General features: G+C 42.2%; 1 protein-coding gene across 3 annotated transcripts in view; it reads right to left on the minus strand.

The window, feature by feature from the left end:
• Nucleotides 1-16978, minus strand: part of SCRG1 (stimulator of chondrogenesis 1) — a 200609-nt gene that overhangs the window by 141417 nt on the left and 42214 nt on the right. The window contains exon 2 of one of the 3 annotated variants that reach the window (XR_005776373.1): nucleotides 16072-16187. The exons of the other annotated variants lie outside the window; for them this stretch is intronic. The gene's annotated coding sequence lies outside the window, so the exon portion shown is untranslated. Of the gene's footprint in view, nucleotides 1-16071; nucleotides 16188-16978 lie in introns of those variants that run through there. 3 annotated transcript variants of the gene reach the window in all.

Genomic DNA, 16978 nt, shown 5'->3' on the forward strand with positions numbered 1-16978 from the left:
GCATGGATCACGTGATCACATGGATCACGTCATCCATGCGCATGGGGCGCTCTGACGTCATTCTGGAGCGCCCCGGGAGCCGCACGGACTGTAAGTATACCGCTCCCCCGCTCCCCGCTCCTACTATGGCAACCAGGACTTTAATAGCGTCCTGGGTGCCATAGTAACACTGAAAGCATTTGGAAGACGGTTCCGTCTTCAAATGCTTTCAGTACACTTGCGTTGTTACGGATCCGGCAGGCACCTCCGGCAACGGAAGTGCATGCCGGATCCCAACAACGCAAGTGTGAAAGAGGCCTTAGTTTGCTGTTTATTAAAATTCACTAAAAGTCCTTTTCCATGTCAGTGTTACCCAGTGTTTTACCATTTAGTGTGTACGGGTGACTTGCATTATTCCTTCCCATGTGCATAACTTTACATTTGTCAGTGTTAAACCTCATCTGGCACTTATCTGCCCAAGCCTCCAGTCTATCCAGATTCCTCTGTAGCAGTATACTGTCCTCTTCAGTGTTAATTACTTTACACAGTTTAGCGTCATCTGCAAAAATTGATATTTTACTGTGCAAGCCTTCTACAAGATCATTAATAAATATATTGAAGAGAATAGGGCCCAATACTGACTCCTGAGGTATCCCACTAGTGACAGTGACCCAATCCGAGTGTGTACCGTTAATAACCACCCTCTGTTTTCTATCACTCAGCCAGTTACTTACCCACATACAGACATTTTCTCCCAGTCCAAGTATTCTCATTTTATATACTAACCTTTTATGTGGTACAGTGTCAAATGCTTTGGAGAAGTCCAGATATAGACATCCATTGATTTGCTGCTGTCAAGTCTAAAACTTACCTCCTCATAGAAACTGATTAAATTAGTTTGACATGACCGATCCCTCATGAAGTCATAATGTTCATTGATTGAGGGTTCAAATATTATTTCCCCTTCATTGAATTCCCTTGTACAACAGTGCAACATTGTCATGGCATTGCCCATGTTTGTTAATGTTGCAGTGATTGTGAAGAGGGGCATCATAGGTCTACACAGGCCCTAAGGAAATAGATATTTAGCTAGGCTTTAGCAAATTCAGCTGCTAGGGGGATATAGAGGAATCTTGATCCACCATAAGTACTGTTATAAAACTCAAATGTCTGAACCATTGGGGAACTCATGCCTTCAACACAGGTTCTCTGAAGTCAACTGAGGACTTTACATATTTGAGTCTAAATGTTATTTAGATGTTTGGGAAAAAAAGAATACTTTCTGCATGACATATAATAACATACAGTTGCAAGAAAAAGTATGTGAACCCTTTGGAATGATATAGATTTCTGCACAAATTGGTCATAAAATGTGATCTGATCTTCATCTAAGTCACAACAATAGACAATCACAGTCTGCTTAAACTAATAACACACAAAGAATTAAATGTTACCATGTTTTTATTGAACACACCATGTAAACATTCACAGTGCAGGTGGAAAAATTATGTGAACCCTTGGATTTAATAACTGGTTGAGCCTCTTTTGGCAGCAATAACTTCAACCAAACGTTTCCTGTAGTTGCAGATCAGACGTGCACAACGGTCAGGAGTAATTCTTGACCATTCCTCTTTACAGAACTGTTTCAGTTCAGCAATATTCTTGGGATGTCTGGTGTGAATCGCTTTCTTGATGTCATGCCACAGCATCTCAATCGGGTTGAGGTCAGGACTCTGACTGAGACACTCCAGAAGGCGTATTTTCTTCTGTTTAAGCCATTCTGTTGTGGATTTACTTCTATGCTTTGGGCCGTTGTCCTGTTGCAACACCCATCTTCTGTTGAGCTTCAGCTGGTGGACAGATGGCCTTAAGTTCTCCTTCAAAATATCTTGATAAACTTGGCAATTAATTTTTCCTTCGATGATAGCAATCCGTCCAGGCCCTGACGCAGCAAAGCAGCCCCAAACGTATCATAGATTCGCTAACAGGAATGTTAGCATATGCCAGAGACTTTTGTAAGTCTTTAGCTGACATTTTAGAATTCTTCTTCACCTCATTGAGCAGTCTGTGCTGTGCTCTTGCAGTCATCTTCACAGGACGTCCACTCCTAGGGAGAGTAGCAGCGGTGTTGAACTTTCTCCATTTATAGACAATTTGTCTTACTGTGGACTGATGAACTGTGGACTGTGAATATTTTGGAGATACTTTTATAACCCTTTCCAGCTTTATGTAAGTCAACAATTCTTAATAGTAGGTCTTCTAAGAGCTCTTTTGTGCGAGGCATCATTCACATCAGGCAATGCTTCTTGTGAAAAGCAAACCCAGAACTGGTGTATGTTTTTTATAGGGCAGGGCAGCTGTAACCAACACCTCCAATCTCATCTCATTGATTGGACTCCAGTTGGCTGACACCTCACTCCAATTAGCTCTTGGAGATGTCATTAGTCTAGGGGTTCTTTTTCCACCTGCACTGTGAGTGTTTACATGGTGTGTTCAATAAAAACATGGTAACATTTAATTCTTTGTGTGTTATTAGTTTAAGCAGACTGTGATTGTCTATTGTTGTGACTTACATGAAAATCAGATCGCATTTTATGACCAATTTGTGCAGAAATCCATATCATTCCAAAGGGTTCACATACCTTTTTCTGCAACTGTATAATACATTCTACATTTTTCTAAAATGCAGCCACAAAATAAGATATTTTCAAAAGCATCCTAAATTCTAATTGTCAGAGGAATATACCTTATAGGAAAAAAAGGGTAAGGAACAAGAAAAATCCAATGTGGATAAATAGAAATGTAAAGAAGGCAATAAATGACGAAAATAAAACATTTAAATAATTAAAACAGGAGGTAGTGAGGAAGCCTTAAAAATATATAAGGAAAAAAATAGAATATGTAAAAGACAAATAAAAGCAACCAAATTGGAGATGGAGAGATTCATTGCCAAAGAGAGTAAAACTAACCCTAAAATGTTCTTCAATTATATAAACGGTAAAAAGTTTAAACCTGAAAGTGCCGGCACTTTACAGAATGATGAAGAAAAAGTTGTAGAGAGCGATGAAAAGAAAAGGGAATCTATTAAATATTTTTTGTCTCCACTGTCTTCACTGAGAAAAAAGAGCTGTCAGATAAAATGCAGAATATCAAAGTAAACTCCCTATTACAAGTGGTCTGTCTCACCCAGAAAGAAATTCAGCGGCATCTTAAAAAGATTATCATAGACAATTGCCTCGACCGGATGGCATACACCCCCGTATCCTAAGAAAATTAAGTAATGTCTTAGACAGACCCTTATTTCTGATATTTAAAGAGGATCCATCACCAAAAAATGCAATGCAATCTGAAAGCACCGTGTTATAGAGCAGGAGGAGCTGAGCAGATTGATATATATATTTCTGGGAAAAGGTTCAGTAAAACTTATAATTTTTACTTTTACATCTGCAGCCCTGTGAATAACCATCGATACGGGAGGGAGGTGTTGTCAGTGACTGACAGCTATCTCTGTGTGCACACTTATAAACACAATGCTGTCAGTCACTGATAACCCCTCCCTCCTGTACTGATGCTGTTCACAGAAGGTTTTTCAGAATCTTTTCCAACAAAAATATATATCAATTACTAAGCTTCTCCTGCTCTATAACATGGTGCTGTTAGATTGCAGTGCATTTTGTGGTGACAGGTCCTCTTTAAAGACACTATACTGGTGAGCGTTCCACAGGATTGGCGCTTAGGAAATGTGGTGCGAATATTCAAAAAGGGGTCAAAAGCAAAACCCGGAAACTATAGGCCAGTAGGTTTAATATCTGTCGTAGGTAAACTGTTTGAAGGTTTTCTAAGAGATGTTATCTTGAAGTATCTTAATGAAAATAAGCGTATAAGGGTACTTTCACACTTGCGTTGCTGCATTCTGGCAGGCAGTTCTGTCGCCGGAACTGCCTGCCAGATCAGGCAATCTGTATGCAAATGGATACCATTTGTAGATGGATCCGGATGCGGATCCGTCTCACAAATGCATTGCAATACCGGATCCGTCTCTCCGGTTGTCATGTATTTATCTTTTTCACATTTTAAAGGTCTGCGCATGTGCAGACCGCAAATCCGGCTCCGTTTTTCCAGAACACTTGCGGCTGGATCCGCCATTAATGCATTTCAATGTCAAATAATGCCGGATCCGGCATTCCGGCAAGTGTTCCGGGATTTTGGACGAAGAAAATACCGCAGCATGCTGCGGTATTTTCTTCGTCCAAAAACCGTACAGTGACTGAACTGAAGACATCCTGGTGCATACTGAACGGATTGCTCTCCATTCAGAATGCATTAGGATAAAACTGATCATTTTTTTTCCGGTATTGAGCCCCTAGGACACAAAAGCAAGTGTGAAAGTACCCTAACACTGTATCACCATCGCTTTATGAGGAGCTGGTCATATCAAACTAATTTAATCAGTTCCTGAGGAGGTAAGTTCTAGACTTAACTGAGTCACACTGGGTAGCACTGGGTAACACTGACATGGAAAAGGATTTTAGTGGTCAGCAAACTAAGCTGTAGAAAACAGTGTCAGGCAGCTGCTGCCATGGCCAACATGGCCAATGAGGGAAGATCTAATAACTATGTATAAATATATCAGGGGCCAGTACAGAGATCTATCCCATCATCTATTTATCCCCAGGACTGTGACTGTGACGAGGGGACATCCTCTGCGTCTGGAGGAAAGAAGGTTTGTACACAAACATAGAAGAGGATTCTTTATGGTAAGAGCAGTGAGACTATGGAACTCTCTGCCTGAGGAGGTGGTGATGGTGAGTACAATAAAGGAATTCACGAGGGGCTTGGATGTATTTCTGGAGTATTATAATATTATATTAATAATATTAGGTTCTAGTTACTAGATCTCTGGAGAATGGTGGTTGATCCAGGGAGTTATCCCAATTACCTGATTTTTTTTTATCCCCTCTATGAGGAACATAGACTTCTACCTCACAGGGTATTTTTTGCCTTCCTCAGGGTCAAATTGCAGGATAACTGGCCGAACTGGATGGACAGATGTCTTTTTTCAGCCTAACAAATTACAGTGAGGAACAGAAGTATTTGAACACCCTGCGATTTTGCAAGTTCTCCAACTTAGAAATCATGGAGGGGTCTGCAATTCACATTGTAGGTGCATTCCCACTCTGAGAGACAGAATTAAAAATAAAAATTCAGGAAATCACATTGTATGATTTTTTAATAATTTGTCTTGCACTGCTGAACATAAGTATTTGAACACCTGAGAAACAGCAAGAATTCTGGCTCTCTAAGACCTGTTACTGTGCATTTAAAAAGTCCACCTCTACTCCACTCATTAATCTAACTTAGTAGCACCTGTCTGAGCTCTTTAAAGACCCCTGTCCACCCCACTGTCAGTCAGATGCCAACTACTACCATGGGCAAGACCAAAGAGCTGTCAAAAGACACCAGGGACAAAATTGTGGACCTCCACAAGGCTGGAAAGGGCTACGGGGCAATTGCCAAGCAGCTTGGTGAAAATAGATCAACTGTTGGAGCAATTGTTAGAAAATGGAAGATGCTAAAGACGACTGTCAGTCTCCCTCGGACTGGGGCTCCATGCAAGATCTCACCTCATGGGGTATCACTGATGATAAGAAAGGTGATAAATCAGCCCAGAACTACAAGGGAGGAGCTGGTCAATGACATGGACAGAGCTGGGACCATAGTTTTAAAGGTCACTGTCGGTAGAACACTACGCCGCCATGGTTTGAAATCATGCATTGCACGGAAGGTTCCCCTGCTCAAGTCATCACATGTCCAGGCCCGTCTGAAGCTTGCCAATGACATCTGGATGATCCAGAGGAGGCATGGGAGAAAGTCATGATGAGACCAAAAAATAACTTTTTGGTCTAAACTTAACTCGTTGTGTTTGGAGGAAAAAGAAGGATGAGTTGCATACCAAGAACACGATCCCTATTGTGAAGCATGAGGGTGGTAACATCATGCTTTGGGGGGGCTTTTCTGCAAAGGGGACAGGACGACTGCACTGTATTAAGGAGAGGATGAATGGGGCCATTTATTGTGAGATTTTGAGCAACAACCTCCTTACCTCAGTCAGAGCATTGAAGATGGGTCGTGGCTGGGTCTTCCAACATGACAACGACCCGAAGCACACAGCCAGGATAACCAAGGAGTGGCTCCCTAAGAAGCATATCAAGGTTCTGGAGTGGCCTAGCCAGTCTCCAGACCTAAATCCAATAGAACATCTTTGGAGGGAGCTGAAACTATGTGTCTCAGAGTGGGAATGCACCTACAATGTGAATTTCAGACCCCTCCATGATTTCTACGTGGGAGAACTTGCAAAATCGCAGGATGTTCAAATACTTCTTTTCCTCACTGTATGTTACGTTGTGTATGTTTATAATTGTGACTTCAATAACAGTAACATTAGTAATCAAAGCACAAATCCAGGTAACTCCAAAGTGTTCACTTACTTTTTTTCTAAAACTATATTAGGTAAGTGCTGTATCAATTATATCTTCAGACCTCACTTCAAAATAACAATAAGCATATTAAATATAGCCTTTAGCTGTTTCCTGGTAAAATAGCAACTTGTTCCTCATTTGAAGGACGCATAATTAAATTACTTGCCTGCAGAAAAAAATGCTTAATCTGCGTAAACAAATTATTTTGTATGAACTTTATATGCTCAAAGAAGCCTCAAGGATCATGTGGAAAAAGAGTGAGATACAATTTGCGAATTGCATTTAACAAGTGGAAGGAAGAATTAAAAACATTCTACTTTCTATCAATGTGCCACATGTTTATATTTACTGTGTGAATTGTATTGACTTACCAATGCATGGAAACATTGTGTCAAGTACAGAGATGAATATGGGAAATATAAAGGAGAAATACAATCATGGGAAAGCACTTGAAAACCGTCATGAATATTAAATGTAGACCTGTATGCTGTAGAATAATATTATAGGAATGCATAACAAAATATGTAATAAATTCAAAAGGATTGTGCATAAAATACAAAACAAATAGTTTTGTAATTAAGAAGTATTCTGGGACATAGATATTGATTACCTACGCTCAGGTTTCATGCTGCCTTATCTGTGTTCACCTTGCCAGCGAAAGAGGACAAAATCAACAATGTGTTGCCCCCTATACCATTTGGATTGTAGGAATTTTTCATTTGTTTTGATTACTTGATATTTTACTTAGTTATTCATTTCTTAATTGTGAAGCACTGTGAAAAATGTAGGCAGAGAATATAGATAATAATAATCTCTATATAGCGCCAGCAAATTCCGCAGAGCTAAAAGGGAGTCTGTCATCAAAGTTTCACCTTTTTAACCCTTCCCATAGCTTTCTAGCAGCCTTACAGTTAATAAAAATGTTACCTTTATGAGCAATCCTGGACTTATAAAACCGGCAAAAAACAACTGAGAGCTCGCAAGTGCCCAGGGGTGGCGTTACCCTCGTAGGTGCCCAGCTAGCTCAGCCTTATTGTCGCTTCCCCCCACCCATTATCAGTGCCTGCAGTTTGATATACAGATGTGTTAAAGGTCCTGAATCGGTGGTTACTCTAAAGAGGTGGAAATTATCAAAGACTGGCATTTGCCAGAGGATGTGCGCAATTTATGATGAGGAGCAGGCATTGTCATAAATTAGCTGCATCCTCCAGGTGTCCATGCACCTCTTCTGCTCCAGAAAACTCATAAAAGAAGATAAACGTGCCGGGCCCGCTGGCCCCACTTCTGCCCTCCCTCTCCACGTCCCCTTCTTTGAAAGTGGTGAGAACGGCATACTATTGCTCCTATAGTTAGGTGCAATAGCGTTTAAAAAGTGGATAACCAACCGCTAAACTGGTAAAGACCACTGCGTAGTAACAATATATGATGTTCCAAAAATGTAAAAACCACACATAAAGTATAAATACATTCTTTATTACTTTATAGAAAACAATAGAGATAAAATAATTTACAAAATATGCAGTATTGACTCACAATATGGTCAACCTGTCCACCTACGCTGCCGGTCCAGCCCTCCACCACATAGCTCTATCAGTCATATGATATAATGGTACCCCACGGTGGTTATGATCTACTCGAAACCACAAGTAAATATGTCATATACTCAAGCAAACACCACACCATCTATAACTCCATTCCAGGTGGGCGATTAATAATGTACATAATAAATTGATCGGAGCAATTCAAACACATCGTGGGGCCATAAATTGTATACGCAATAAGACTACATCTGAAGTGCTACACCATACACAAACAATAGATAGCATCTACAATAAACATCATAACCACAAGCATGGTAGAGTTTCGCCCAGCTTCCTCCTGGGGGCGTATGGGGGAGGAAGCTGTGCAAAACGTACGCCGGGGTGGCAGCACCCTCCCACTACTCTGGGTCTGTACTCTACAGGAGAGCTAGAGGAATCTGTGTTGACTGGGCATATTGGATCAGCTGGAGGACATGTATTATATTGTCTTTACCTTCTCTCCCCTTAATAACTGCCACTTGTTCTGCATGTATTAAGGATGGGAGTATTGTTTTTAGCCTATAAACCAAAAGTTTTGCATATAATCTGATATCTACATTGAGGAGAGATACTGGGTGATAGCTACTGCATAGGGGGGTATTCTTTCCCTCTTGAGGCAAAATAGTTTTATGAGCTATCAAGAAGTGGACTGAAAGTGCTCAACATTTGTAGGAGTAGAATTTCTTGGAAAGTCTTGTAGCATACACCGGATAGGCCATCTGGGCCTAAGCTTTTACCTTGGGTGGAGGTCGAAAGAGCTGTTTTCAGCTTAAACATAAAAAATGGTTTAGGAACATCTGTCTGTTGGACAGAGCTCAAAGTCAATGAAGGTAAATTATTTAGAAAAGCTCTGATGGCATCACACCTCCAAGACATAGCCTCTCCAGATTCTCCATCCCTGAAAATATTGAGTGAGGGATTGTACCACAATATCATGAGTCGCTGTGACTACCAACCCAGATGGATATTTAATTTTTTGGATGTATAATTGGTCTTGTCTGTGCTTAGCCATAAGAGCCTCAACTAGGAGCCTTTATTGCCATGGAGATATTCTTTCTGCTGGGAATATAAATAAGCTTTGGCAGCCTTTACATTTAATAACTGTTTAGATTTTTCTCTCTGCACAGTGAGTTCCACAAGGAACTTGAAGACTAGGTCTCTTTTGTGATGTCCTTCTAACTTAGGAATATTAGAGAGGAGTTCATCAACCCTCTGTTTCTGGATTTTATGTTAAGTTCCCAGGGAAATGAAATCTCCATGTACAACTGACTTGTGTGCCTCCCAAATGATGTACTTAGGGCCTGAAGTGTTACCGTTAACAGAAAAATAATTAGTGAGTGTATGTAGAACACATAATCAATTAGATTCATCTTGGAGTAATGTCTCATTAAGTAACCAAGTATAAGCCTCTTAAGGTAATAATTAAATAGCCAGAGCCATGAAGATAGAGACTGTTGTATTGCCGATAGATGCTTTGGTAATTAAGTCTACATGGAGACCAGAGATAAAATTATAATCCAGTCTTTGATTAGACTTGAGTCAGAATAATGAGTAAAATCTTTTGGGAGGGATGAAATGAGCACCACACATTTCTAACACTGAGGGGAGTGAGTTCCCAAGAGGGGAGGGCTGGCAGCCTTAGTCCTGGGGGGCAAATCCAGTCAAGTGGCCCATTGCACCAACGAATCAGCTCACCATCCACGCCCACCTTTTACTTGTTTTATAACGGATATGGATGTTATGAAGCAAGACAAATATACAAATGTACTACTAACCCCTTCATCCACCCCTCCCTTCTCCATCCCTCCCCTTCTCCAACCACCCAGCACCCTTACTCACATAAAACAAGTAATATATATAATATAGCTTACAGTGAATTACTGTAAATACTTACAGTTCTGAAGACTCCAGCAGACTCAGGATCAGTGCTCTGGGCAGCTGGGCTCAGAGCTGGAAGTGGGCACCAATCTGCAGTTCAGGAGAGAGACCAGGGCTCACCCTAGCATTGCAGTGCTTCCGTGTGGTGTGATTTGATGTATGTTGGCAGCACCATACGTAAGTTCAAAAACAGAATACTAGAACATCTGAACTACATCTCAAATCCATCTATCCTTAATATTTATGGTGCTGCCAAACACTTCATCCACACACACAGCCGCAATATGGGATCCCTCCGTGCATTTGCAATTGAGAAGGTAATGGTGCCAGCCAGGGGAGGGGACCATCAAAAGAAAATACTTTTGAGAGAGGCCTTTTGGATTTTCCTTTTAAATACAAGGGTGCCAACAGGTCTCAACCAAAAGAAAAAATTGATGTACAGGGTGGGCCATTTATATGGATACACCTTAATAAAATGGGAATGGTTGGTGATATTAACTTCCTGTTTGTGGCACATTAGTATATGTGAGGGGGAAAACTTTTCAAGATGGGTGGTGACCATGGCGGCCATTTTGAAGTCGGCCATTTTGAATCCAACTTTTGTTTTTTCAATAGGAATAGGGTCATGTGACACATCAAACTTATTGGGAATTTCACAAGAAAAACAATGGTGTGCTTGGTTTTAACGTAACTTTATTATTTCATGAGTTATTTACAAGTTTCTGACTGCTTATAAAATGTGTTCAATGTGCTGCCCATTGTGTTGGATTGTCAATGCAACTCTCTTCTCCCACTCTTCACACACTGATAGCAACACCGCAGGAGAAATGTGGCACAACGACCAATCCACTTTCCAGGAAACTGTCCATCTAGGAATGCTCGGACCTGACACCCATAATGTGATGGTGCACCACCACATTATGGGTGTCAGGTCCGAGCATTCCTAGATGAACAGTTTCCTGGAAAGTGGATTGGGCATCGTGGGCCAGTTGAATGTCCCCCAAGGTCTCCCGATATGACCCCCTTAGACTTTTATCTTTGGGGTCATCTGAAGGCAATTGTCTATGCTGTGAAGATACGAGATGTGCAGCACCTGAAACTACGGATACTGGAAGCCTGTGCTAGCATTTCTCCTGCGGTGTTGCTATCAGTGTGTGACATGCAAGCTGCCAGACATGCAAGCTGCCCATGCCCATGCCACACGCATTGGGTTGTCCTTGTCCTCTTTGATCCGGATGACATAGCGTCCCAGATTTCCAAAAAGAAATTCGAATCGTGACTCATCTGACCACAGAACAGTCTTCCATTTTGCCACACTCCATTTTAAATGATCCCTGGCCCAGTGAAAACGCCTGAGCTTGTGGATCTTGCTTAGAAATGGCTTCTTCTTTGCACTGTAGAGTTTCAGCTGGCAACGACGGATGGCACGGTGGATTGTGTTCACTGACAATGGTTTCTGGAAGTATTCCTGAGCCCATTCTGTGATTTCCTTTACAGTAGCATTCCTGTTTGTGGTGCAGTGTCGTTTAAGGGCCCGGAGATCACGGGCATCCAGTATGGTTTTACGGCCTTGACCCTTACGCACAGAGATGATGTTATGCACAGTTGATGATGATAGATGCAAAGTCTTTGCAATTTTTCGCTGGGTAACACCTTTCTGATATTGCTCCACTATCTTTCTGCGCAACATTGTGGGAATTGGTGATCCTCTACCCATCTTGGCTTCTGAGAGACACTGCCACTCTGAGAAGCTCTTTTTATACCCAATCATGTTGCCAATTGACCTAATTAGTGTTAATTGGTCTTCCAGCTCTTCGTTATGCTCAAATTTACTTTTTCCAGCCTCTTATTGCTACTTGTCCCAACTTTTTGGGGATTTGTTGACACCGTGAAAATCGGAATCAACGTATTTTTCCTTTAAAATGATACATTTACTCGGATTAAACGTTTGATCTGTCATCTACGTTCTATTACAAATAAAATATTGACATTTGCCATCTCCACATCATTGCATTCAGTTTTTATTCACAATTTGTTTAGTGTCCCAACTTTTTTGGAATCCGGTTTGTATATGCCCTATTCACACGATGCGTTTCCTCACACCTTGCGCTTGTACTTGCTCTCTTGATATGTGAAAGCCTTCGGCTATGATATGCATAGTCCAAGCGCAGGGTAGTGCGGAGAGCATCATGTGGGGCTATTTTAACTAATGTCCACTGAGAATGATACTCCAGGTGTGAGTCCTTGGGTTGATCAATTCATGACATCATGTTACCACCACCCACTAGTTGGGTCTTTAAATTTTTCCAAACTCTCAGTCCACATTGTTACGACTAAGGAGAAGGTCTCCGAAACGCGTAAACAATTGCTTGTTTGTGATACTGTTCCGCACATGATGTGATTCAATAAAGAGGAAGATTTTATGGGAAGAACAATAAGTGCCGGAATCGTCCTTTTCATTTTACTTTGCCTCCGTGTGATGTCACTGCGTGCGGCGTACACACTGGGTAGGGGAAATCGAGAGGAGGAGCAAGCAAGTACCGTATTTTTCGCCCTATAAGAGGTTTTAGAGGGGGACAATAATAAAAAAAAAAATTCATTATACCTCGGGTCAAACCACCAATCAGACCCCCAATGTTAATCAGACCTCAGCTAACAGCCCCAATAAGATCCTCAATGTTAATAAGACCCCAATAAGACCTCAGATCAGACCCCCAATCAGACCTCAGCTCAGACCCCAATATGAATGACCCCCAATCAGACCTCAGATAAGAGCCCCATGCCTCTCATCATCCCCCAGCAGCCTCTCCATTAGCCCCCAGTGCCTCTCATCTGCCCCCAGTGCCTCTCATCAGCCCCAGAAGCCTCTCTATCAGCCCTGTGCCTCTCATCAGCCCCCAGTGCCTCTCATCTGCCCCCAGTGCCTCTCATCTGCCCCCGCAGCCTCTATATCAGCCCCCAGTGCCTCTCATCAGCCCCCAGCTCCTCTCCATCTGCCCCCAGTGCCTCTCATCTGCCCCCAGTGCCTCTCATCAGCCCCCAGCAGCCTCTCATCTGCCTCCAGTGCCTCTCATCTGCCTTCAATGCCTCTCATCAGCCCCCAGCAGCCTCTCCATCTGCCCCCAGTGCCTCTCATTAGGCCCCAGTGCCTCTCATCTGCCCCCAGTGCCTCTCATCTGCCCCCAGTGCCTCTCATATGCCCCCAATGCCTCTCATCATCCCCCAATGCCAATCATCAGCCCCCAGCAGCCTCTCCATCAGCCTCCAGTGCTTCTCATCAGCCCCCAGTGCCTCCCATCAGCCCCCAGTGCCTCCCATCAGCCCCCAGTGCCTCTCCATCAGCCCCTTAGTGCCTCTCCATTAGCCCCCAGCAACCTCTCCATCTGCCCCCAGTTCCTCTGATCTGCCCCAGTGCCTCTCATCAGCCCCTAGTGCCTCTCATCAGCCCCACCCCCAGTGACTCTCATCAGCCCCCAGCAACCTCTCCATCATCAGCCCCCAGTGCCCCCACCAGCCCCCAGTGTCCATCAGCCTGAAAATAAAACACTTTTCCTGCTCCTGGAGTGGACGCTGCGCTCCTCCGCTCCTCTATCCTCCAAAGCGATCTGACTGCATCTGCTTTCAGCTGTGCAAGGCTGCACACAGCATGACGTCACAGAGAGCTTTACGCCTGTGCGCAGCCCTGCACAGACAGCCGAGGACCGGTGCACTGGTGATGACACAAATTGCCTCAATTACCTCACCAATCCTGTCATCTGTCCTCGCTGAGGTTTTACTGCACATGCGCACTTCCAGTAGGCAGTAGGGGTTACAGCTTTGATTGCTAGAGGACCTTTGGTGATGTCACAACCATGTTACCACATGTGTGGGAGGAGTCAGGCTGGGGAAAATTCATTGGTTATGTGGAATAGCACATGTGCACACAGCTGTAGAGGACGTACACAGTGTAGTGCGATGTGTGTTACAAAACTAGATAACCGGTGCTCAGACTCAGACAGCGGGCAGGCGCAGCGGCCGTTTTTACAGTGCTTTAGGGCGGCCTGGGGGGAAATTGCCTCCCTGCCCCCTGTCCCAGCCCGCCCCTGATTCCCAAGGGCCCTAATTTTCCTATACAACATGGGCAGTGACAGAGGAAGAATCAAGGAGATGTTCTATGACCACATGGTGATCACTTACAATAATGCAAATGCCGTCTTAAAGGCATGGAGTCACTGTAAAGTATCAGCAATCCATGGGATTTGGTGGACCTTTGGAGCATAAGGTCCAGCAATAGTTACTGTGGTGTTAGCAGTAGTAACTTTCAAAAATAAAAACCTACCCTTTGGATTTTTTAGACTGGAGGAAGGAAAAAAAGAACACATATTTTAAAAGCAATAGAAACACCTCTAATCTAAGATAATGGGTAACAAGAACTAAATCATTGATAAAAATATTGAGATAGACTGGAAATTTTACTCAGTTTGAAATGAGTTTTCTGTAAGGCTGCAAAGTCTGTGTGACGTGGTCTTAGGTAATTAAGGACTCTAGACCTCTTTGAAGGGGAGTTCAAGACTTGTAAATAACAGTAGACATAACCAGGGTACAAGCCCAAGAAATGTTGTAGAGCAGAGTTAAAGTACACTTGGCAGCTGAAGATGTCAGAGGAGTGTAGCGGTGCCGGAAATACCGAGGCCAAGTTAACAACAGAATGGTTCTTTCTGAAAAATCAAGTTCAGGAACATTAGTCACAGTTCTCAGTATGCATGGACTGGCACAAGTGCAATTTCTCTAGATCTTACAGGTTACAAGGCTACAGCAATAGTTAATAAGTCAATATGTCTTTTTAAAAGCAATTTTCCTCACACTGCATTTTTCTAGCTGATATAGGTATAAGCATAAATAAATAGTAGTGCAACACTTCTCTTTCACTATGCAACCACAGGGCAGTTTTCCTCGGCAGGATATAGCCTAGTGGGCATATTCGGATTCTGCCATTGTAGTCTTTCCAGGCACAAGAAGACTTAAATCTCCTGAACAGGTTTGGCTGCTGAGCCTATAGGCTTCTCCCTAAGCAGTTTATCTCCACAGAGCTCCTACATGCATCTCCTCTGAACACTGGAATGCTTTTCAATCCTTTCTTTGTCTCTTTTTCCACTGTAGTTTGTTTTAAGTTTTTTTGATGACTAGCTTTCTTCATGTCTGTGTTTTGCTGCCTCAGCACACTTTTCTGTCTATACATTCACTGTCTCTACACTGACTGCTCTGATCTAACTACTTCCTATGGGGAGAGTGTAAACAGCCCCACCTAGCAACTGGGTTCCTAAGGGCTCTTAACCGTTAACTGCTTCTTATGCAACAAATATATGATACACAGTAAATTCCATTTTGACCTTTTAGCAGGATACTACTGAGAATTGCACATAAAGCCCCTTTTTGCAGTGGAACTCTGAATTAGTTTCATGGATATAACTTTTTTAGATGTTGGGCTATGGATGTGGTTTATGCAGTGTTGATTTCATGGCCATCATTTTATAAATGGAATTTTTGTATTTTTTTTTAAAAATAAATTGTTTTATAGTTTGGAAAAAAACATTTTCTACATGGTGTCATATACTCCATGCTTTATTACCTTAATTGTAATCGACTCGCAAATAAACAACCACTCTTAACTTATTAATTGTGTTTTATTAATTGGCTAAAATCGGCCACGGTGTCTTAATGTTACCCAAAATTCAATAACAGTAAACCAATTAATCTAGTACCAACTTTTCACAATACCAATTAATTAAATATCCACTTAGGCTGGGTTCACACCTGAGCATATTCGATAAGCGCTTTATACAGGCGTTTTTATCGGGCATTTGTAGCAGACGTTTTTAATGGGCGGAAACAAGCAAACGCCCATTTAGGCGCGTTCCCACTGAAGTATATGGGCGGGAACGCGCGACAATACGCCCCAAAGAAGCTCCTGTCCTCAGGTGAGAACCATGCCCATAGGGAAACATTGGTTTTTGCCTGTTGAGCGTTTTACAGCGCGGAGGAACGCGCTGTAAAACGCTCAGGTGTGAACCTAGCCTTAGTCCACTCAGAGAGTGACTATTACCCTATACTTAACACCCTGACATTAATGGAAAAGGGTGGGGGAGGGGGATTCTTCACTGCCACTTATGTGAGTATGCAGCAACTGACCTGTCCTTTCTTTTACAGGTATTCACGAGACTGACCGTTGATCCATCATCCAATCAAGATGTTGCTTCACCTTCCTGAGGACTTCAGACTGCACCATTCGCATCTAATACCAGGTAAGTAATACAGACAACATATAATACTTGCGCATGCAAATAGTGAGGGGTCATGACACCATGTCCCCCTTTACTTGCATCTGCAATTCAGGTTTGATCATTCTAGTTAATTTTTCAGGTAATTATATAATGTTAACTTAAAATATACTTTTTATTAGTTTTTTATTAATATATTCTATTAATTTTGCAGTAGTCCTTTAAAGTGGGCCATTTCATGTGAATTTTTTATAGTTATGTATTTTTTTTTTACTTTACATTTTATGGTCTGTCCCCCAATGGCTGTAAAAGACCATTGGGGGAAATGTTTTTTTTTTTACATTATGCAGATGTAGGAATTATCTTAATTCTTAAAGGCTATGGACACCATCGTCCATCAGCTATTTTTTATGATTGCATTTACTCATTTTGGGCTAAAAAAACTTTTTTTCCATTGTTTTTTATGAACAATTTTTGACTGTTTTTGAGATACAAGGGTTAAAAATTAGGCTGTTTGCGGAGTATTGCCTCTCAGTCCCATTAGCTGATGATGGTTCATGTAAAAACCTAATCTCTGATATCCTGACCTCATAAGCACTAATTTAAGCCATATTCTTATCAGTTTCATAAGAGTTTAGCTATAATAAGTGTTATTAAGTCAAAGTTAAGGCTTCACATGAGCCGTTAGCTGATGGAACTGAAAAGTGATACTATGATTTTTAACCCCTGTTTCTCAAACACAGCATCGCAGGCTGGATGTATCAGTGGGGAGGGACTGGGAGGAGGAGCTGGGGGCCGGTGCGTT

The sequence above is a fragment of the Bufo bufo genome, chromosome 2 (genome assembly GCF_905171765.1).
Source record: "Bufo bufo chromosome 2, aBufBuf1.1, whole genome shotgun sequence".
NCBI classification, from domain to species: domain Eukaryota; kingdom Metazoa; phylum Chordata; class Amphibia; order Anura; family Bufonidae; genus Bufo; species Bufo bufo.